Source organism: Pristiophorus japonicus, chromosome 15 (assembly GCF_044704955.1).
Source record: "Pristiophorus japonicus isolate sPriJap1 chromosome 15, sPriJap1.hap1, whole genome shotgun sequence".
NCBI lineage: Eukaryota > Metazoa > Chordata > Chondrichthyes > Pristiophoridae > Pristiophorus > Pristiophorus japonicus.
Genome location: NC_091991.1, coordinates 160163827 through 160185851, shown reverse-complemented (window position 1 = coordinate 160185851; position 22025 = coordinate 160163827). Strand labels below are relative to the sequence as shown.

The 22025-nt window shown below is 43.5% G+C and overlaps 1 protein-coding gene across 3 annotated transcripts in view; it reads right to left on the bottom strand.

Moving 5' to 3' along the window:
- pemt (phosphatidylethanolamine N-methyltransferase) overlaps positions 1-22025 on the bottom strand; it is a 137587-nt gene that overhangs the window by 97594 nt on the left and 17968 nt on the right. The window contains exon 2 of one of the 3 annotated variants that reach the window (XM_070901209.1): positions 6710-6761. The exons of the other annotated variants lie outside the window; for them this stretch is intronic. The gene's annotated coding sequence lies outside the window, so the exon portion shown is untranslated. The remainder of the gene's footprint in view (positions 1-6709; positions 6762-22025) is intronic. 3 annotated transcript variants of the gene reach the window in all.

Below are 22025 nucleotides of genomic sequence, written 5' to 3'. Positions count from 1 at the left end.
CCTCGATGAGGTGGCCTTCAGAAAGGTAATGGGCATGCACACTGAAATGCTAGGTGCAATGGAAAGCCTGGCAGAGAGCCTCTTGTCAGTGTTGAGGAACATGGAGGTGTCTGGCTCCAACACTGCACGTGGCTTTGTGTGGAGCTTGGAGACGGTGATTTCCAGGATGGGCAACTCAATGAGAGACCTTGTGTACCCAGCCACGGGGCTGCATGCGATGGGCAATGTCGTAGGTTCCATTGCAGCATAGGTGGAAGTGACCCAATGTCTCAGTGCTGCAGTGGAAGCTCAGACTGCTGCTATCATGGCTGAGTTTACGAGTGTGGAAAGGGGCTTGCAGGGTCCGATTGCATTGCTAGGTGGCTAGAAATGCTGAGACGCGCCCGCGGGATGTGGCAGTGGCTCAGTGGAGCAAGAACCTGCTGTCCTCGCTCAAGATGACAGCATTCCTACCTCCACTACTGTCACTCTGCCAGTACCCTTGCTGTTGCCTGTCATCCAGCCAGCCCAGATTGTTGCAGCCCATGCCAAGGTAGTGCAGTCTACAGCTGGGCCTTCGAGGCCCAGAGCTGCTCAAGGTCATCCTGCAAGGCTTACTGCAATCCAACCCACTGAACATCAGCAGCCTTCCACCAGACATGCCAGAGTCACTGGGGGAGCACTTCAGTAGGAAAAGGTACATGAGAGACAGACACTAACAGAATGCACAAGGGTGATTTTGTTTGCGTTGTTGATTTGATTTGCAATTGATAAATTATGTTTGGAATGTTTGTTTTGTGATGGCTCTCATTTCAACTTTGTGCCCAAGAGGACACTGTGACAGAGAGATGGTAAGATGGGGAAGTGGTGAGCAATGGGGATCTGGGGCTTCATTCACTGGAACCGGAGTGTGATGAGGTGCTGAAAGACAGCCTGTTCGGAACAGGTGATGGTCCTCTTCCGGTCCCGGAACCTGTGATGGCAATGGCTGCGCCTTCATGATGGCCAAGTTGTGGAGCATGCAGCAGACCACCACGAAATGGGACACCTGCTCTGGCGTGTACTGGAGGGCTCCTCCCAAACAGTCAAGGCAGTGGAACTGTTGCTTTCACACTCTGATGGTCTACTCGATGACGTTCCTCACAGCAACATGGCTGACATTATATGAGCGCTGGCCACGAGTGGTGGGGTTGAGGAGGGATGTCATGAGCCAGGTTTCGAGTGGATAGCCCTGGTCTCCTCCAAACAGTGGCTGGAAGATTGCTGGCACATCAGACTGGCGCTGGATGAAGGCATCAGGACTGCTACCAGGATACCAGGCATTCACCATCATGATGTGCTGAGTGCTGTCGCACAACAACTGCACATTAAATGAGTGGTAGCCTTTGCGGAACATCTGTGGATTGGTATACGGCGCCCGCAAAGCCACATTTATGCAGCACTTCTAGTGTCAACCTAGGCATTAGTGATAGAACTCTTGCTACTGAGTTAGAAGGTTGTGGGTTTTATTGCAGGCTGACACTTAAGTGCAGTACTGAGGGAGTGCAGCACTGTTGGAGGTACCGTTGTTAAACTGAGGTCCTGTTTGCCCTCTTCAGTGGACGCAAGAGATTCCATGGCACTATTCAACAAGGAGCAGCGAGTTGTCAGGATATCCTGGCAATCATCATAGGCAGTCCCTCGAAACGAGGATGACTTGCTTCCACACCAAAAAAAAGGATGAGTTCACAGGTGTTTCGAATGAAGAACCCAAACTACATCCTCAAGGGTGGAAGATGCCTGTGCGTGGATTTTTTTTTTTTTAACGTGTGGTGGCCGTTGCACACCAGCCATCACATGGGCTTGACAGAGCTAGGTTTTGGTCCAGTGGCAAGGATTACCCAAGACAACTGGAGACCTGCTCTGTTGCACGGAGCTAGTGAGCACACATATTCGTAGTGTGGGCTGGCCTGTGCTGCACCTGGCTCTGAACTCACGCCTCCCCTGGGAACCAACACCAACAATAAAAAGGTTATCTGACCATTTATTTCATTGCTGTTTGTGGATCTTACTGTACAAAAATTGGCTTCTGCATTTCCCCGCATTGCAACATTTCAAATTTTTAAAAATGTCATAGTCAATGAAGCACTTTGGGATCTCCTGAGGTCATGAAAGCAATTAATATAAATGCAAGTTATTTATTTGTACTTTCTTTCCCTCAAACCCCAAAGGGCATCTTCAGTTCTTTCAGCCAAAGGTGGCTAAAATGATCGCCTTATTCAATATGCCTATTTTGATGTCTACAGTTTGTACAATAAATGTTTTACAATGTTCACACAGTTTGCCGCATGAAAAAGCAACAAATGTGCAGAATTACCACAAATCCAGTTATCTGTACCAGACTCTATCCAGGGTCCAGAGAAATGAGAGAATAGACCAAATGGACAAGAATCAAAGACTTAGGAACATTACTGTTTCCTGACTGGCAGTTTTCACTTCTGCTTGTCATTTCTGTAGTGGCTCACAGGTGTGATTTGTTAAGAGTTTTGTGAAAATTATATTTCAACCAATCAGGTGCAAGGACAATGCTTTCAGCTGCAAACCATATCCTCTCTATCACCAAGACTGCCTACTTCCACCTCCATAATATTGCCCGTTTCCTCCCTTGCCTCAGCCCATCTGCGACTGAAACCTTCATCCATGCTTTTGTTACCTCCAAACTAGACTATTCCAATGCTCTCCTGGCCATCCTCCCATTTTCCAGCTCCGTAAAGCTCAGCTCATCCAAAGCTCTACTGCCTGTATCCTGACTCAGACAAAGTTCCTTCACCCATCACACCTCTGCTTGCTCATCTACACTGGCTCCTGGTCCAGCAACATCTCAAATTTCAAATCCTCACCCTATGTTCAAATCATCCCAATGGTCTCACCCCAATCTCTGAAACCTCCTCCAACCCTCCAACCCTCCAACCCGCAAGAACTTTGCATTCCTACAATTTCTGGCCTCCTGTGCATCCCCAATTTCATTTGCCCCTCCAATGGCAGCCTTGCCTTCAGTGGTCAGGCCCTAACCTCTGGAATTCCCTCCCTAACCTCTCCGCCTCTCTAGCTCTCTCTCCTCCTTTAGGATGTTCCTTAAAAACTACCATTGACCAAACTTGTCCTAATATCTCGTGTGACTCGGAGTCCAATTTTGTTGATAACACTCCTGTGAAGCACCTTGGGATGTTTTACTACGTTAAAGATGCTATATAATTGCAAGTTGTTAGTGTAACTGTACTGGGTAAAGCTCAGGACAGATGTATTTCAGAGCAGTTCCATCACAATGTGAAAACAATTCAAACAATCTTCAAAAAGCAAAATAATGCAGATGCTGGAAATCTGAAAACAAAAACAACAAAAAGATACTCAACAAGTCAGGTTGCACCTTTGGAGAAACTATGGGCCCAAATTTGGTCCACCGTTTTTTTCGGTGCACTTACCGGAGGTGCACCGACTTTCTGCTCTCAAAATGGCGCCGAAAATATATCTCTATATTCTCCCCGCTCTGTGGACCGTCCTAGTGCTTGGTGTGGCGTGGCAATCACAGTGGGGGGGGGGGGGGGGCCGAGCTAGGGCCCTGCGCCTAAAAGAGTGCCGGCAGCTGTCCGCATGCGCAGTAGAGAGTTTGCGCATGCGCAGTAGCTCCTCCCATGATGACGATGACGATGACGATGATGCGTGCCTGCAGTGTGGGACCCAACGCGTCCCGCCCCTATCCCGGGCCAAGTGGCCTGCCGCACAGGCTGGCTGTTGCCTTCCTGCGCTGAGGGCTACAAGAAACAGGTTGGTGCGGGGAGACTTTTGATCGGGTGGGGTGGGGTGGGGTGGGGGGGGGAAAAGGAGGAGAGTTTCTTTAAATGATTTAGAAAAAGAACAAGCTGCTCGAATTAGAAACGTTGTCCCTAGACTGCCGATAAGAGTAGTAAGAAAGGCAGTCAGCACCATCAAAATTAAACTGCAAACCATATAATAAACTGCAGAAATTCAGATTTGTGGATTTTAAAGCCAACCCAAGCTGAGCAATTACATTTATGAAAAGAAATGGCCGAGTGTACATAATCCATATAAAGGTTACCTCAGACAGAACAGAGTGACTTCACTGACCAGAATTCCTTGAATGTAATTTTAGCCTCAAGGATTGACTGTGCTTCAACACAACTTGATTTTCTGTTCTTGTACTGTGTATTTTGTTTTCCAATTTCACAGTGCTGGTAGAATGATTAAAATAATGAAAGTAACAGATTACACTAATAATTGATTTATAAATGGTTTTATGAAACCCTTTGTCTTCTGATATAAATTATATTAAAAAGTGCATATTTTATGAAGCTTTATATCGTGGAATGTGTAAATTATGCAAAAGTTACAGTACAAGATCTGTATTAGTAGTTGTGAAGGTGTTTAGTGCTTTGCAAGGTCCTCTGTGCTTCCCTTCCACCCCCCCCCCCCCACACACATCTCTGGCTACCTGCGTTGATTTCTTAACTTTCCGCAAGGGTTTTTCTGTGCGGCCACAAGTGGCCACATACGCTGGCCTAAGTTAATTTGGGGCAACTATTAGCTGTCCAAACTGGCTTAAATGGCCAAAACAGGCATAGGTGGCTGGTAACGTCCCCTTTTGAAAAAAGACGAAACTAAAAAAGATCCTAACTAACTCACACTGCCGCAAATTAAATGTGCAGAATGGGGATTTTTAAGATACTCCAGAAAAATCAAGTTGCTCCAAAAAAAAAAGAGCAAGTCCTGGGCAAATTTGAGCCCAAAGTCAGTCCATTGACATTTCAGGTCTAAAGACAGTTCTTCAGCACTGGAAATTCAAACAATTTTCACCACCACAGCATGCCCCAATTGATTCCTGCAGCTTGCTTCCAATCTGTGATCATCAGTATGGCTCAATACTTTACAGTAACAGGAAAAAGTTATGTCACATGATTATGATTGGCTTTAAGACAAATGATAATATATACACAAAATTCACTTTTTGTATTCAAAGGAAACAATCAACAAACGTAAAAAGAGAACAATTTTTTACTATATTGGTATGTTGTGTGCTCCCCATTAATTTAGAGCAAGAAAAATATATAAACGTGTATTTTGGCACCATTCATTACTGGAAGGACTTTTATCAAACTTTTCCCTGGTTGAAATATTTAAAGAAAATACTGGTACAGCTCATGCTGTGGTGGGCCTGAGAACACACGGATTATGAGTAACAAAACTAAAACTATTTTGATGCTCTTGCCAATTAATCAAATACATTACACAGGTTCTTATAGATGCAGTTATTACAGTGTGATCTTGATTAATTCTCAGATTGGAAAATATTACAACCAGACTCATTTCACATTAAATGAATTGACTATTTTTTTGAATTAGCTGCCAATATGATTAAAGGCAGGCAACCCAGTATTTGTACAGGTGAATTACCTGATAAAACCTTGGTTAGGGCTAGTCTTGCTTTACTGCAATTAGACACAAAAGGAAAATGGGATTACAATATTCAGTCAGATCGCAACTTTCTTGCTTGAAAAAAAGTATTTGAAGGTTATTCTGAGGGAAATAAATATTAATTTGGTGAAGCAGACAATGGTGACATTTATTGTTTCTGGAAAAACCCAAATGCAATAACTAGACAGAAATTTTAACGCCTACAGGCCAATAAATATTGAAAGCTAGTGTTTCCTTGATACATTCTAGGATAACAATATGGCAAAAATGACACAGTAAAATCCAAAATTTGGTATTGCAAAAATCGACCAGTATTATTCGGAGAAATTAGTGTATTTATATTTTTACAAGATAACAGCAAAATACTCTTTCCCTATGGCATTGACATGTCTCGTATCACAAATTTTGTTAAAACCACGTATTGTGATGGCAAACAAATAAAACGTAACTTTTTTAAAAACTTGAGAATTTTCTGCCCTGCAAGAGTAAGGACGTGGTACTGAGGAATAGAACAATTTCCATTTTGGGCACCCTGCATCTGCCTCAGTGACCCCCAGGTCAGATGCAGCATTCAGATACAGAGAAGCTCCTTTTTCTCTGCCCCAACACCAACTTCAAAAGAGCATCCAGTACTATGACAGTTTTTTTTCATTTCCTACATCAACCTTTGAGTGAGTTTGCCAATTTAGTGCCAGGTTCATGCAAGGTTATTTCATGTAGCAGCCAGCAGAAACTTTCATGACTTACTCTGGGCTGGCCCAGTTTCTTTACGTCAAAGCCCAGTGTCTAATTTACTCCACTACCAAGTCCCCAAATAAAAACTAGTCTTCTGCTTGAATCAAATTCACATTAGATTTCGAGGACCATAAGTGTCCCCACAAATTGATTCATGTTATATATGTTAAGCTATGTACATTCTACAAGTTATGTTCAGTATTTACTATATTTTATCAGAAGGTTTGGGGTTCAAGCCTCAAACTCTGATTTGAGCACATAATTTATACGGACTTGTCAGTGACTCCTGCATTGTCAGAGGTAGTGTATTTCATGCCAGACATTAAACCGAGGCCCTATCTATTTATTTGGGTGGATGTGAAAGTTCCCATGGCATTATTGAAAGAAGAGCAAGGAGTTCTGATGCCTTTGCCAATATTCATCCCCAGCCAATGCCAGCAAACTGATACATTTGAAATGAAAGCAGAAAATAGTGGAAATATAAAACAAGTCAGTCATTATCCATATATAGAAGACAGATGTGTACCTTTAATCAGAACTGATGGAAAGACAAGCAGACATTCGAGTCAAGTCAAAAGCTGGAGGAAAAAAGGGAGAGGGGAAGAAAGAAAGAAAGAAAACAATTAAAAGACAAGGCATGGAGCCTCAAAATGTTCCAGCCATCATATCTTACATCACTCTGTGGAATTAAATTTATTAAATACTACACGAAAAAATAAAACTTGTCAACCTCAGGAATTATTGATTACCGATACAAATTCACAATAAGGCAGGTAAGCTTCACACTTTGTGCAGTATTACAGAAATAAGATGTATTCTGGAAGCTCCTGCTCTGCAGATATGAGATTTTCAGAAAGACAGCAAGAAGCATGTCTAGATTTCTATTCCTGTGTGCTTCAAACTTTATTTCCTCCCGGCTTTCAGTTTTAGATTTCACCAATTTGTGGATGTATAGGGCATATTCTCTCTTATTTTGAACAAATAGTATCCGTAGAGTGATGTACAAACAACATATCCCAATAAAAATACATTCAAATTAAACTGACTGTAAAGCCTAATTGTTACTAATTAAACCAAATCTAAAATAAATGTTATGCTAAACTAGTTAGAAATTACAGAGCATAGAATCCTTATAATCAAAGCAGTTTCAAATACAAATTAGATACTAAGCTACACTGGTAGCTAGATGTCTGTACATGATCAATTTTCAACCAGTGTAGAAGGCAACATAGAATTAAGCAAATACATAAAACAGCTCATATCTCTAACATCATGTCTACACTTTCTCTGTAGTCACACATCAAGTCCCAAGCATGTCCTTACTCTTAAATCTACTGATGATCAATTTCATCAGGTCTTCATCAAACGAATACAGTACAGTAGGTGGGATACTTTACAGTACAGGTTGAACCTCTCTTATCCGGCACCCTCGGAACCTGGCCAGTGCCGGATAAGGGATTTTGCCGGACAAGGGGAGGTCATGTTAAATTGGATGGTACAGGTACTGAGCAAGATGATATCAGGGCAGGCTGGCTTGGGGCTGGGAGTGTGGCAAAGAGATTGTGTGGGGAGGGAGGGGGTCAGGCCAGCGATTGCGGGAGTCAGCAGCAAGGAAGGACTTCAATTTGTTCATGTCGGAGTTCAGCTCATGCACCGGGAATGCTGCTGGACGAGGAGTGGTGCCGGATAAGGGAGTCCCGGATAAGGGAGATTCAACTGTATAATAGGTTCTCATTTGAGGACACAGGCAAGAAACTGAAATTGGAACTTGTGTTGGAGATTAGCACAGTAAGAGATATGGAAAGGAGTGGACCAAAGTAGATATATGGCAATTATGAGGAAAGGTTTACTGAAATAAAAGGTGTGCAATAAATGTTCAGTTGCCCAAATGCCTTTGAAGGCTGGTAGATGAATTTTCATCAATACCACTCACCTTCGTGCTTCTCATCAAAAGGTTTTAAAGATCTTTTAGATATTTACTGACTTGACATAAAAATCCTAAAGTAATTCGAGTAGTTTGAGAGCTCACGGAGATCCTTCCACATTGTGCCCCTCAAAAAAATGACATCTCCGATAAATGCATTTTTAAAAAAAAAACAATCACAATTAATTGATTCTGATGTAGTCAAAGGAAATTATTGCATTTCTTTATTTGTGAGAGTGTTTTCAAGCTTTACAGTAAAATCCAGTTGTTCAAATTTTCTTGCATTTTGTCCAAAAACCATGGAGGAACTGAAAAGAAAATCTGGATAGGCAGCGTTTATGGAAAAAGTCTTCAGTTACCCTATTGATGGCATCTTGGTTATTCAAGCCAGGGTCTGCATCAGTATTTTATTTTCCCACTTAAAACAATGAAGGTTATCCTGCATAAGGCCAGGTGTACTATTCTTCACCCTCACTCTAGTCAGTGGTGGCAATGTTGTGACTTAAGAAGAGATTGTCATAAGAAGAATAGACCAGGCACCCTATATACATCAAAACTAAAATTATTCCCAGATTCAAATTTTACAATCTCATTTTAGCAATCATAGGCTGTTGTAATCTCAAGCTAGCGAGGGAGATTCAATTGGTCATTGCATGCCCCCCCCCCACCCCCACCATCAAAATAACTCTTGTGGGGACAGATTAAAGACAGAGGCCGTGAACAAAATTATTGTGTAAAGAAATGGTTTTACATGGATGCAAAAATGCTTTCACAAACATCTGTTCTACACCACGCGAATATTAAGCCTGGACTGTGTTAACATGAGCATTAACTACTTAATAGAAGAACATAATATCATTTGCAGAAAAGTGTGAAATTATTTAAATGTAATTATTTAGCATTCACTTCACTGAGCAGCATGAAAACAATCTTTTATTGACTTTAATTCGACCATGACTTGAAAACACACACCCACTTAATCATAGGTAGATAATATTTCCCAGTCCATCGGAGGACAGGTTTACTGAAAAATTTGCTTATTCTGAAATAAGGGAAAGCAAAGAAAGACCTGCATTTATATAGCGCCTTTCACGATCACCTGCCATCTCAAAGCGCTTTGCAGCCAATGAAGTACCTTTAGAGTGTACTCACTGTTGTAATGTGGGAAACGCAGCAGCCAATTTGCGCACAGCAACTCGCACAAACAGCAATGTGATAATGACCAGATCATCTGTTTTTTTGTTATGTTGATTGGGGGATAAATATTGGCCAGGACTCCCCTGCTCTTCTTCGAAATAGTGCCATGGGATCTTTTACATCCACCCAAGAGGGCAGACGGGGCCTCAGTTTAACACCTCATCCAAAAGACGGCACCTCCGACAGTGCAGCACTCCCTCAGCACTGCACGGGAGTGTCAGCCTAGATTTTTTTTGTGCTCAAATCCCTGGAATGGGACTTGAACCCACAACCTTCTGACTCAAAGGTGAGAGTGCTACCCACTGAGCCACAGCTGACTATAACATGTATTTATATAGAGCCTTTAATGCAGTGAAACGTCCCAAGGCATTTCACAGGAGCGTAATCACAGAAAAACTGACAAGATGCCAAAGAAGGAGCTATTAGGAGAGATTACAAAAAGCTTGGTCAAAGAGGCTGGTTTTAAGGAAGGTCTTAAAAGGAGGAGAGATGGAGAGGTAAGGATGTTTAAAGTGGGAATTCCAGAGCTTAAGGCCTAGATAGCTGAAGGCATGCCCACCAATGGTGGGGAGAAGGGACTGGAGGATGCCAAGAGGCCAGAGTTGGAGGAACACAAGTATTTCCGAAAGTTGCAGGGCTGGAGGAGGTTACAGAGATTGGAAGGGGCGAGGTCATCGAGGGATTTTAACACAATATTTTTAATTTTGAGGCACTGGTGGACTGGGAGTCAATGTCAATTAACGTGCACAGGGGTGATAGGTGAGCAGGACTTGGTGCGGGTTAGGATACAGGCAGCAGAGTTTTGGATGAGCTCAAGTTTGTGGAGGATGGAATATTGGAGGCAGGTGCCAGGAGAGCATTGGAATAGTCAAGATGAAAAGCAGGGATGAGCTTTCAGCAGCGGATAGGCTTAGGCAGGTGCCAAGATGGATGATGTTAGAGTTGGAAGTAGGAGGTCTTTGTGATAAGAGGATTTGGGTACAGAAGCTCACCGCAAGTTAAATAGGATGCTGGGGTTGTTACTAGTGGGGTACTTGGAGGTGGCGTTCCCATGTGACTGCTGCCCTTGTCCTTCTGTGTGGTAAAGGTCGCAGGTTTGGGAGGTGCTTTTGAAGAAGGCTTGGCTAGCTGCTGCAGTGTATCTTTTAGATGCTACATACTGCAGCCACGGTGCGGTGGTGGTGGTGAAGGGAATGGATATTGAAGGTGGTGGATGGGGTGTCAATCAAGCACACTGCTTTATCCTGGATGATGTGGATTTTCTTCAGTGGTGTTGGAGCTGCACTCATGCAGACAAGTGGAGAGAGTATTCCATCACACTCCTGACTTGTGCCTTGTAGGTTGTGAAAAGGGAATCGGAAGGAGAGTCACTCACTGTAGAATACCTAGCCTCTGACCTATTATTGTAGCCACAGTATTTATGTGGTTGGTCCAGTTAAGTTTCTGGTCAATGGTGACCCCCAGGATATTGATGGTAGTGGATTTGACAATGGTAGTACCATTGAAAGTCAAGGGGAGGTACTTACAACCTCTCTTGTTGAAGATGATTATCTGGCACGAGCAGCACAAATGTTGATTGCCACTTACTAGCCCAAGCCTGGATGTTGGCTCCATGTGGGCATGGACTGCTTCATTATCTGAGGAACTGCGAATGGAACTGAACACTGTAATCATCAGCGAACATTCCCACTTCTGACCTTATGATGGAGGGATGGTCATTGGTGAAGCAGCTGAAGATGGCTGGGCCCAGGACACTACCCTGAACTCCTGCAGGGATGTCCTGGGGCTGAGATGATTGACCTCCAACAATCACAACCGTCTTTTGGATGAGACATTAAACCGAGGCCCCGTCTGCTCCCAGGTGGATGTAAAAGATCCTTTGGTTCTGTTTCAAAGAGTAGGGGAGTTATCCACGGTGTCCTGGCCAATATTTATCCCTCAACCAACATGACAAAAACAGTTTCTGGGAGTTTGCTGTGTGCATATTGGCTGCCGTGTTTCCCACATTACAACAGCGACTACACTCCAAAAAAGTACTTCATTGGCTGTAAAGCACTTTGAGACATCCAGTGGTCGTGAAAGGCGCTTTATAAATGTCAGTCTTTCTTTCTTTTTTTCGCGTTAGATAGGATTGCAGCCTGTGGACTTCAGTTTTACTAGGGCTCCTTGGTGTCACACTCGGTCAAATTCTGCCTTGATGTCCAAGGCAGTCACTCTTACTTCACCTCACCTCTGGAATTCAGCTCTTTTGTCCATGTTTGGATCAAGGCTGTAAAAAGGTCTGGAACCGAGTGATCCCTGCAGTTCCCAAACTGAACATCGGTGAGCAGGCTACTGGTGAGTAAGCGCCGTTTGGTAGCACTGTAAATAACACCTTCCATCACTTTACTGATGATTGAGACGGATGGGGTGGTAATTGGCCAGGTTGGATTTGTCCTGCTTTTTGTGGACAGGAGATACCTGGGCAATTTTTCATTTCGTCAGGTAGATGTCAGTGTTGTAGCTGTACTGGAACAGCTTGGCTAGAGGCGCAGCTAGTTATGGAGCACAACAGCAGAACAGTCGGGATTTGCGAACGTTTCAGCCTTGTTCTCTCAGCACCTGCCACAAGCTCAGTCTGGCAGCTATGTGCTTCAGGACTCGGTCAGTGGTAGTACTCTGTTGAGGATGGGGATGTTCATGGAGCCGTTTCTTCCCGGTAATTGTCCACCACCATTCATGTCTGGATGTGGCAGACTGCAGAACTTTAATCTGTTCCAATCGTTGTGGGACTGTTTAGCCAGCATGCTGCTTCCACTGTTTAGCATGCATGTAGTCCTATGTTGCAGTTTCACCAGGTTTTCACCTCATTTTCAGGTATGCCTGGCAGTGCTCCTGGCATGCTCTTTCCACACTCATTGAACCAGGATTGGTCGCCTGGCTTGATGGTAATGGTGGAGTGAGGAATTATGCCAGGCCAGGAGGCTACTGATTGTGGTGTAATACAATTTTGCTGTAGCTGATGGCCCACAGCACCACATGGATGCCCAGTTGTGGCCTGTTAGATCTTCTCTTAATCGATCCCATTTAACACGGTGACAGTGCCACATATCACGATGAAGTGTCCTCAGTGTGAAGATGTGACTTCATCTCCACACAGACTGTGCAGTGTTTACACCACAAATCTTGTCATGGACAGATGCATCTACGACAGGTAGATTGAGGTCAAGTAGGTTTTCCCTCGTGTTGGTTCACTTACCACCTGCCGTAAGCTCAGTCTGGCAGCTATGTGCTTCAAGACTCAATCAGTGGTTATACTTGGTGATGGATATTGAAGTCCCCCGTCGAGAGTACAGTCCGTGCCCCTGTTTCTTCCACGTGATATTCCAATTTTCTTCAGATTCTGCAACAGTCCCAGTCGATTGGAAGGTAGCAAATGCAACACAGCTATTCAAGAAAGGAGGGAGAGAGAAAACAGGGAACTGGCCCATTAGCCTGACATCGGGTATCAGGAAAATGCAGCAATCTATTATTAAGGACGTGGTAACAGGCAATGTTCCCTGTAATTTTTTTTGGGCGCCATGTGGCCCCTTTAAGTGGCCGTGCGGGCCATACCAAATACTGCACATGTGTGTTTTTTGCATTGTAAAGCTAGCAAACTGGCTGCGCTGGATCCCTATAGCAAGGGAACATTGATAACGGGGCGCTTAGAAAATCATAATGCTATTAGGCAGAGTCAACATGGTTTTATGAAAGGGAAATCGTGTTTGACAAATCTATTAGAAATTTTTTAGGATGTAACTAGCAGAGTAGATAAAGGGGAACCAGTGGATGTAGTATATTTAGATTTCCAAAAGGCATTCGATAAGGTGCCACACGAAAGGTTGTTCAAATCATCCTCGACTCTGAGGGACTGCCTATGATGATGATGTTGCAAAAGATAAGGGTTCATGGGTTGGGGGTAATATATTAGCATGGATGGAGGATTGGTTAAAGAACAGAAAAGAGAGTAGGAATAAACATGTCATTTTCTGGTTAGCAGGCTGCTACTCGTGGGAGTGCTGCAAAAATCAGGGATGGGGCCTCAACTATTTGCAATCTATATCAGTGAATAAATGAAGGGATCACGTGTAATACATCAAGTTTGTTGACTATACAAAGCTAGGTGGGAAAGTAAGCAATAAGGAGGACACAAGGAGTCTGCAAGGTGATATAGACTTCGATATAAACGCATCCACTATCTCTGTAGCCACTTCTTTTAGGACCCTGGGATGCAAGCTATCTGGTCGAGGGAACATGTCTGCCTTTAGTCCCATTATTTTACCGAGTACTACTTCTTTAGTGATGGTGATTGTGTTCCTCACTCCCTATAGTCCCTTGATTATCCCCTATTGGGATGTTTTTAGTGTGTTCTACCGTGAAGACCGATATAAAATATTTGTTCAAAGTCTAGGGTCCTGTAGAGATAGTGGATGCATTGGTTGTAATCTACTAAATTTCCCTGGATTCTGGGGCAGTCTCAGCAGATTGGAAAACCACAAATGTAATGCCCCTATTTAAAAAAAGGAGGCAGACAAAAAGCAGGAAACTATAGACCCGTTAGCCTAACATCTGTCGGTGGGAAAATGCTGGAGTCCATTATTAAGGAAACAGTAGCGGCACATTTGGAAAAACATGATTCAATCAAGCAGAGTCAGCATGGTTTTATGAAAGGGAAATCATGTGTGACAAATTTGCTGGAGTTCTTTGAGGATGTAGTAAGCAGGGTGGATAAGAGGGAACCAGTGAATGTGGTGTATTTGGATTTCCAGAAGGCATTCGATAAGGTGCCACATAAGAGGTTATTGCACAAGATAAAAGCTCACGGGGTTGGGGGCAATATATTAGCATGGATAGAGGATTGGCTAACTAACAGAAAAGAGAGTCGGGATAAATGGGTCATTTTCCGGTTGGCAAACAGTGACTAGTGGGGTGCCGCAGGGATCGGTGCTGGGTCCTCAACTATTTACAATCTATATTAACGACTTGGATGAAGGGACTGAGTGTAATGTAGCCAAGTTTGCTGACGATACAAAGATGGGTGGGAAAGCAAATTGTGAGGAGGACACAAACAATCTGCAAAGGGATATAGACAGGCTAAGTGAGTGGGCAAAAATTTGGCAGATGGAGTATAATGTGAAATAGGAGGTTTTCCATTTTTGGCAGAAATAATAGAAAAGCAAATTATAATTTAAAATGAAGAAAAATTGCAAGTGCTGCAGTACAGAGAGACTCGGGCGTGGCGGGGGTGGGGGGAAGTGAAGGCCTTGTGCATGAAACACAAAGTTAGTATGCAGGTACAGCAAGTAATCAGGAAGGCAAATGTAATGTTGGTCTTTATTGCAAGGGGGATAGCGTATAAAAGCAGAGAAGTCCTGCTACAACTGTACAGGGTATTGGTGAGGCCACACCTGGAGTATTGCGTACAGTTTTGGTCTCCGTATTTAAGGAAGGATATACTTGCATTGGAGGCTGTTCAGAGAAGGTTCACTAGGTTGATTCCGAAGATGAGGGGGTTGACTTATGGGGATAGGTTAAGTAGGTTGGGACTATACACATTGGAGTTCAGAAGAATGAGGGGTGATCTTTTTGAAACTTATAATATAATGAGAGTGCTCAACAGGGTAGATGCAGAGAGGATATTTCCACCCATAGGGGAAACTAAAACTAGGGGACATAGTCTTAGAATAAGGGGCCGCCCAATTAAAACTGAGACGACGAGAAATTTCTTCTCTCAGGGCTGTAAATCCGTGGAATTCTCTGCCCCAGAGAGCTGTGGAGGTTGGGTCATTGAATATATTTAAGGCAGAGATAGACAGATTTTTAAGCAATAAGGGAGTAAAGGGTTATGGGGAGGGGGCAAGGAAGTGGAGCCGAGTACATGATCAGATTAGCCATGATCTTAACTCCTGCTCGTATTGCTTATGTTCTTATTCTTATGTTCTCTGCTATTTCCCTCATCCCCATTATTAATTTCCCAGTCTCATCCTCCAGGGGACCAACATTTACTTTAGCCACTCTTTCCTTTTTATGTACCTGTCGAAACTCTTACTATCTGCTTTTATATTTCATGCTAGTTTACTTTCATAGTCTCTTAATCCCTCTCTATTATTTTTTGTAGTCGTTCTTTGCTGGCTTTTAAAAGTTTCCCAATCCTCTGGCCTCTCACTAGTCTTGGCCACATTGTATGCCCTTGTTTTCAATTTGATACCATCCCTTATTTCCTTAGTTAGCCATAGATGGAGTCACATATTAGCCTGATCGGGCAAGGACAGGTGGTATCCTTCCCTGAAGGACTTTTGTGTACCAGTTGGGTTTTTAACGACAATTCGATAGCTTCATGGTCACCATTACTCATACAGTTACTAGCATTTTATTCCAGATTTATTTAATTTAAAAAAAAAAACTGAATTCAAAGTCACAAACTTGCCATGGTGGGATTGGAACTCAAAACTCTGGATTACTAGTTTAAGGCTCTGGATTACTGGTTCAGTGGCCTGGACTAATAATCTGGAGACATGACTTCAAATCCCACCACAATAGTTTGTGAATTTGAATTCAGTTAAATAAAAATAAATTGTGGACACATTGATGTCAATAGACACGCTGTTATGCTAGCATTACTGTGCTGAATTTACATTGCTCGTGTAAAGTACGGGCACAACAAAATGAAATATTTGCATTTACATAGTGCCTTTCACGACCACCGGGCGTCTCAATGCGCTTTACAGCCAATGAAGTACCTTTGGAGTGTAGTCACTGTTGTAATGTGGGAAATGTGGCAACCAATTTGCGCACAGCAAGCTCCCACAAACAGCAATATGATAATGACCAGACAAACTGTTTTTAATGTTATGTTGATTGAGGGATAAATATTGGCCAGAGCACCAGTGATAACTCCCCTGCTCTTCTTCAAAATAGTGCCATGGGATCTTTTACGTCCACCCGAGGGGGCAGACGGGGTCTCAATTTAACATCTCAAGCGAAAGACGGTACCTCTGACAGTGCAACACACCGTCGGTACTGCAAAGGTGTGTCAGCCTAAATTTGTGTGCTCAAGTCCCTGGAGTGGGATTTAAACCCACAACCTTCTGACTCACGGGTGAGTGCTACCCACTGAGCCACAGCTGACACTAACTTGAATGCTTAATGTATTCCTCATTTTATTTATCTTAAACAAGTAAACACCTCCGTTAAAACGAGGAATTTCAGAGGTTTGTGTGTATACTCGCAACACAATTTTGAGGCTGTAGAAATTAACACCATCAATTGCAGAACTGAGTGGATACTTCAGCAAAATGCCAGAATGTCAGTTTAAAATTAAAATCATCCCAACAACATAGGTGTTACTTACACAGACAGCAATGTCTTAGTTTATGCAAGAGAAGCTGAAACACACTAACTGCTAAGTCAGTATGTAGAAAATATTTTGTGCACAAACACATTATGAGCTATTCAAACCATAAAAAAGTATTAGCTTTTAACGATAATGCAGAGCAAATGAATGCAGAACAAATGGAATCAAAAGGTCGTGACGTTCATAGAGTCAACAAATGCATATTACAGCTCTGAATCAGGTTGAGCTGACTTCTGTTTTGACCGCTATTTCTGAAATTCCACCTTGTTAACTGCTAAACTGAATAGTAATGCAGATCATGTGTGTAGCAGCACTTAAACTTGTGAAATGCCCATTAATGGATATTCTACAAAACAATGTACTAAATTCCAATCCATTATCACAGGATTTATGTGAGAATCTCTTATCGGTAGTTGGTGGTCATCATCATCATCATAGGCGGTCACCCGTATCGAGGATGACTTGCTTCCACGCCAAAAAGGGATGAGTTCACAGGTGTTTCAATGAAGGACCTAATATTCCAGGTCCTGAACTACACGTTGAAGGGTTGAAGTTGCCTGTGCGTGGATTTTTTTTTAAAAACATGTGGTGGCCGTTGCATACCAGCCACCACATGGGCTTGATAAAGCTAGGTCTTGGTCCAGTGGCAAGGATTAACCAAGACGACTGGAGATTAGCTCTGCTGCACAGACCTAGTGCGCACACATAGCAGAATGCGGGCTGGCCCGTGTTGTCCCTGGGCCCGCGCCTCTTCTGGGCCCCAAACTCACGCCTCTCCTGGATCACTCGCCGTTCCTGCGGCCCGACCTCGCGGCTCCTGCTGTACCTGCCCACGCTCCAATCAGCGACCTGGACTTTGGTGACGTCCAATCCAGTTGCCCTCTTCACAGCCGTCGCTCTCCAGCATGCGCTGGACCTTGAAGTGGTGTACCGACCCCTACTGATGGTCCTTGCCGGTCGGGGCCGCCGCGCCAAATGCCGGGTCAGGCCGCACGCTGCTCCTTTGAAGGTCCTGACCTGCTGATGGTCCTTGCCGTTGGGGCCACTGTAAGTTGGTGGAACAGCAACACTCAGCCAGCTGAGTGACTTTACAAACCTCATTGGCCTTTGCTCAGTAACAAGTGATATTTTTGCTTTTTTCACTGAAGGTGGCTAGTACTACTTTCTGTTGTTACTTTGTCCTCTATTCTTCCTCTAATGCATATAATTTTGTGGGTATTACCAGATTTTATCTGTCCCTTTAATTCCCTTCACCCCAATTGATTTAAATATCCCTTCCTTAACAGTCAGGAGGCATGACTCCAGCATCCATATGGAGAAGACCGCGGATATGATTCAGTGCAGCCCTGGTTGGCCTCAGCCTCTTAAAGCCCTACCTCCTGACACATTCAGGTAGCTTTGGCACAATGCTCACTATATGGAGTTATAGGCAACAAGAACTAACAAAATCTGATTCACTTGGAGGCATTCCACCTCTGGATTACCCCATCCAGGGTATAGAAACATAGAAAATAGATGCAGGAGTAGGTCATTTGGCCCTTCGAGCCTGCACCACCATTCAATATGATCATGGCTGATCATGCAACTTCAGGACCCCATTCCTGCCTTCTCTCCATACCCCTTGATCTCTTTAACTGTAAGGGCCACATCTAACTCCCTTTTGAATATATCCAATGAACTGGACTCAACAATTTTCTGTGGTAGAGAATTCCACAGGTTCACAATTCTCTGAGTGAAGAAGTTTCTCCTCATCTCGGTCCTAAATGGCTTACATCTTATCCTTAGACTGTGACCCCCGGTTGCCAACATCAGGAACATTCTTCCTACATCTAACCTGCCCAATCCCGTCAGAATTTTATATGTTTCTATGAGATCCCCTCTCATCCTTCTAAATTCCAGTGAATATAAGCCTAGTCGATCCACTCTTTCTTCATATGTCAGTCCTGCCATCCCGGGAATCAGTCTGGTGAACCTTCGCTGCACTCCCTTAATAGCAAGAATATCCTTCCTCAGATTAGCAGACCAAAACTGCACATAATACTCAAGGTGTGGTCTCACTAAGGCCTTGTACAACTGCAGTAAGACCGCCCTGCTCCTATACTCAAATCCCCTCGCTATGAAGGCCAGCATGCCATTTGCTTTCTTTACTGCCTGCTGTACCTGCATGCCTACCTTCAATGATTGATGTACCATGACACCCAGGTCTCGTTGCACCTCCCCTTTTACTAATCGGTCACCATTCAGATAATAATCTGCCTTTCTGTTTTTGCCACCAAAGTGGATAACCTCACACTTATCCACATCATACTGCATCTACCATGCAGTTGCCCATTCACCTAACCTGTCCAAGTCCCCCTGCAGCCTCTAGCATATTCCTCGCAGCGCCACCCAGCTTAGTGTCATCTGCAAACTTGGAGATATTACATTCAATTCCTTCGTTTAAATCATTAATGTATATTGTAAATAGCTGGGGTCCCAGCACTGAACCCTGCGGCACCCTACTAGTCACTGCCTGCCATTCTGGAAAGGACCCGTTTATTCCCACTCTTTGCTTCCTGTCTGCCAACCAGTTCTCTATCCACATCAATTCATTACTCCCAATACCATGTGCCTTAATTTTGCACACTAATCTCCTGTGTGGGACCTTGTCAAAAGCCTTTTGAAAGTCCAAATACACCACATCCACTGGTTCTCCCTTATCCACTCTACTAGTTACATCCTCAAAAAACTCTAGATTTGTCAAGCATGATTTCCCTTTCATAAATCCATGTTGACTTGGACCGATCCTGTCACTGCTTTCCAAATGCGCTGCTATTACAAGTTTAATAATTGATTCCAGCATTTTCCCCACCACCAATGTCAGGCGAACTGGTCTATAATTCCCCATTTTCTCTCTCCCTCCTTTTTTTTTAAAAAAGTGGGGTTACATTAGCTACCCTCCAATCCATAGGAACTGAACCAGAGTCCATGGAATATTGGAAAATTACCACCAATGCATCTACTATTTCTAGGGCCATTTCCTTAAGTACTCTGGGATGCAGACGATCGGGCCCTGGAGATTTATCGGCCTTCTGTTGCTTCAGTTTCCCCAACACAATTTCCTGACTAATAAGGATTTCCCTCAGTTCCCCGTTCTCGCTAGACCCTCGGTCCACTAGTAATTTCGGGAGGTTATTCGTGTCTTCCTTAGTGAAGAGAGAACCAAAGTATTTGTTCAATTGGTCTGTCATTTCCTTGTTCCCCATTATGAATTCACCTGATTGACTGCAAGGGAGCTACATTAGTCTTCACTAATCTTTTTCTCTTCATATATCTATAGAAGCTTTTGCAGTCAGTTTTTATGTTCTCTGCAAACTTACTCTCATACTCTATTTTCCCCCCTCCTAATTAAATCTTTAGTCCTCCTCTGCTGAATTCTAAATTTCTCCCAGTCCTCAGGTTTGCTGCTTTTTCTGGCCAATTTAGATACCTCTTCCTTGGACTTAACACTATCCTTAATTTCCCTTGTTAGCCACAGTTGAGCCATCTTCCCTTTTTTATTCTTACGCCACACAGGGATGTACAATTGTTGAAGTTCATCCATGTGATATTTAAATGTCTGCCATTGCCTATCCACCATCAACCCTTTAAGTATCATTCTCCAGTCTATCCTAGCCAATTCATGTCTCATACCGGCGAAGTTTCCCTTCTTTAAGTTCAGGACCCTTGTCTCTGAATTAACTGTCACTCTCCATCTTAATGAAGAATTCTACCATATTATGGTCACTCCTCCCCAAGGGGCCCCGCACAACCAGATTGCTAATTAATCCTCTCTCGTTACACAAGGATGGCCTGCTCTCTAGTTGGTTCCTCGACATATTGGTCTAGAAAACCGTCCCTTATACACGCCAGGAAATCCTCCTCCACAGTATTGCTACCAGTTTGGTTAGCCCAAACAATATGTAGATTAAAGTCACCCATGATAACTGCTGTACCCTTATTGCACGCGTCCTTAATTTCCTGTGTGATGCCATCCCCAACCTCCATACTACTGTTTGGTGGTCTGTACACAACTCCCACTAACATTTTCTGCCCTTTGGTGTTTCGCAGCTCTACCCATATAGATTCCACATCATCCACGCTAATGCACTTCCTTACTATTGTGTTAATCTCCTCTTTAACCAGTAACGCTAACCCACATCCTTTGCCTTTCTGTCTGTCCTTCTTGAATATTGAATACCCTTGGATGTTGAGTTCCCAGTCTTGGTCACCTTGGAGCCATGTATCCGTAATCCCAATTACATCATATCCATTAACAGCTATCTGTGCAGTCAATTCATCCACCTTATTACGAATGCTCCTCGCATTGAGACTCAGAGCCTTCAGACTTGTTTTTTTCCACTCTTTGTCCTTTTAGAATTATGTTGTAATGTGGCTCCATTTGATTTTTTGCCCTTGATTTCTCTGCCTTCCATTCTTGCTTTTCTCCTTCCTACCTTTTGCTTCTACTCCCTTTTTAATTTCCCTCTGCCTCCCTGCATAGATTCCCATCCCCCTGCCATTTTAGTTTAAACCCTCCCTAACAGCACGAGCAAACACTCCGCCTAGGACATCGGTTCCGGTCCTGCCCAAGTGCAGACCGTCCGGTTTGTACTGGTCCCACCTCCCCCAGAACCGGTTCCAACGTTCCAGGAATTTGAATCCCTCCCCCTTGCACCATTCCTTAAGCCACATATTCATCTGAGCTATCCTGCAATTCCTACTCTGACTAGCACGTGGCACTGGTAGCAATCCTGAGATTACTGTCAAAATCAAAGCTTCTGTGGAAATGGACCCAGGTGATCAATAAACTCATTTACCACGAATATGTACACTGGAAACAGTCATTCCCAGCCTCCTGGCTGACATAACATTCTGACAGACTGCATAGCTCACGCTTTAAGCTACTAAACGGGTTTGTTAAGAAGTAAAATTAAACAGACACAAGAGCAAACACAGACGGTTTCACTAGATTGCAAGGAAATGTGATTTCTCACCAATATTTAACCCAATTTCAAAAGTAATAAAAGATCTCGACACTTTGATAATTTTCATAACTTGGAGTACCATGCCCGCCAGGAACAGCTTGTGTGTGATTTTTTTTTAATTTTAGGACATTAGCCTAAGCTCATTCAACTGCCCATTGAGATTCCCTAAAGAAACCTTTATATAGCGTCTTTCATGACCACCAGACGTCCCATGTTTCATCCAAAAGACGGCACCTCCGACAGTGCAGCACTCCCTTACTACTCTACTGCAGAGACAGCCTAGATTGTGTGCTCAAGTCCCTGGAATGGGACTTCAACCATCTGACTCAGTGTTGAGGGT